Consider the following 2,314-nt stretch of genomic DNA (forward strand, 5'->3'; position numbering starts at 1 on the left):
CTGGGTATTCTATGCTTTTGGGCTAATATCCACTTATCAATGAGTATATACCACGTGTGTTCTTTTGTGACTGGGTTTCCTCACTCAAGATGAGATTTTTCTAATTCTATCCATTTGCCTGGGAACTTCATGAAGTCATTCTTTGTTGTTGTTGTTGTTTGGGAACAGAGAACTTTACTGATGGTATTTAAGACAGTAGGGAGAGCTCCTTAGGCTCTTCCTGTTATTACAAGTGTCTGGGACAGAAATTGTGAGGGAGATACTCAGTGTTGATGGCAGAGTTGGGATGGGGACTCCCCAGCAACTAAGGGCCTCTCTCTTGTTCTCAGTGTCCTTGCTGGGGTAGGTCATCCAGAGTTTCTTTCTCCTTTGAGGCCATGGTGGGGCACATGTTTCACCACACTGTTGCTGTAGCCATATTCATTTTCATACCAGGAAATGAGCTTTATAATGTTGTCATTGAGAGCAATGCCAGCCCCAGCCTCAAAGCTGGAAGAGTGGGAGTTGCTGTTGAAGTCGCAAGAGACAACGTAGTCCTCAGTGTAGCCCAGGATGCCCTCTAGTGGGTCTTCAGATGCCAGCTTCACCACCTCCTTGATGTCCTCATACTTGGCAGATATCTCCAGGTAGCATGTCAGATGCACAATGGATACACTGGGTGTAGGAACATGGAAGGCCATGCCAGTGAGCTTCCCATTCAGCCCTGGGATGACCTTGTCCACAGCCTTGACAGCACCAGTGAATGCAGAGATGATGTTCTGTGCTGCTCCATGGCCATTATGCCACAGCTTTCCAGAGGCACCATCCACAGTCTTCTGAGTGGCAGTGATGGCATGGACTATGGTTATGAACCCTTCTAAAATGCCAAAGTTGTCATGAATGACCTTGGCCAGGGGGACTAAGCAATTGGATGCATTGCTGACAATCTTGAGTGAGTTGTCATATTTCTCATGGTTCACAGCCATCACAATCAAGGGGGCATTATCCGAAGTGGCAGAGATGATGATCCTTTGTCCCCACCCCACTTCACGGTGGTGAAGATACCAGAAGACTCCACAACATACTCAGCAACAACATCACCCCATTTGATGTTAGCGGGATCTCCCTCCTGGAAGATGGTGAAGGGCTTCCTGTTGATGACAAGCTTCCCATTCTTGGCCTTGACTGTGCCATTGAATTTGCCATGGGTAGAGTCATACTGGGACTTGTAGAGCATATAGTTGAGGTCAATGAAAGGGTCGTTGATGGCAAAAGTCTCCACTTTGCCAGAAGCAGAGAAGGCAGCCCTGGTAACCAGGCGCCCAATACAGCCAAAGAAGTTCACACAGATCTTCACCATCTTGTCTAAGGGATGAGACTGGCACTGCCCAAGAAGATGCAACTGTCTTGAAACAGGGAGGAGCAGAGAGCCAAAGTCATGGTTTTTAATAGCTGAGTAGTATTCCATTCAGTAAATGCACCACATTTTCTCTATCCATTCTTTAGTTGAGGGACATCTGAGTTTTATCCAGCTTGAGGCTATTGTAAATAAGGCTGCTTTAGACATAGTAGAGCATATGTCCTTGTTGTATGTTGGAACATCTTTTGGGTATATGCCCAGAAATAGTATACCTAGGTCTTCAGGTAGAAGTATTAAACTAGAAGAATGACAAGATTTATTTCCAAATTGCTTGTACCAGTTTGCAATCTCACTACCAATGAAGGACTGTTACTCTTTCTCTACATCCCCACCAGCATTTGTTGTTGACTGAGTTTTGATCTTAGTCCTTCTGATTGGTATAACTTGGAATCTCAGGGTTGTTTTGATTTGCATTTCTTTGATGAGTAATTTAGGTGCTACTTGTCTGTTTGAGATTCCTCAGTTGAGAATTCTTTATCCATTTTTATCTCCTTTTACATAGCTCAAGTCCAAGTGGCTTAAGGTCCTCCATATAACACCAGATTCACTAAATCTAATAGGAGAGAAAGCAGGCAATAGCCTTGAGCACATCTGCACAGGGGAAACTTTTTCATACAGAGCACCATTGGCTCAGGCTCTAAGATGAACTATTAACAGATGGTACCATCTTAGAATTGAGAAGCTTCTGTAAGGCAAAGGACACTGTCAATACGGCAGAATGGGAACCTATGGATTGGGAAAAGGTCATTACAAACCTTATATCTGATAGAGGGCTAATATCCAAAATACATAAAGAACTCAAATGATTAGACTCCAGATAACCAAATAAACATAGAATTGAGGTCTCAGGGAGTGGAGACATCTGGTGGAGTATAGGTGGTGGGTGGGAAAATCCTCTGCAGAATGAGGAAGATG

At 44.2% G+C, this 2,314-nt stretch overlaps 1 pseudogene; it reads right to left on the bottom strand.

The window, feature by feature from the left end:
- Positions 1-347: 347 nt before the first annotated feature.
- Positions 348-1,339, bottom strand: LOC116895836 (annotated as a pseudogene).
- Between the last annotated feature and the right edge of the window lie 975 nt (positions 1,340-2,314).

The sequence above is a fragment of the Rattus rattus genome, chromosome 3, assembly GCF_011064425.1.
Source record: "Rattus rattus isolate New Zealand chromosome 3, Rrattus_CSIRO_v1, whole genome shotgun sequence".
Taxonomy (NCBI): domain Eukaryota; kingdom Metazoa; phylum Chordata; class Mammalia; order Rodentia; family Muridae; genus Rattus; species Rattus rattus.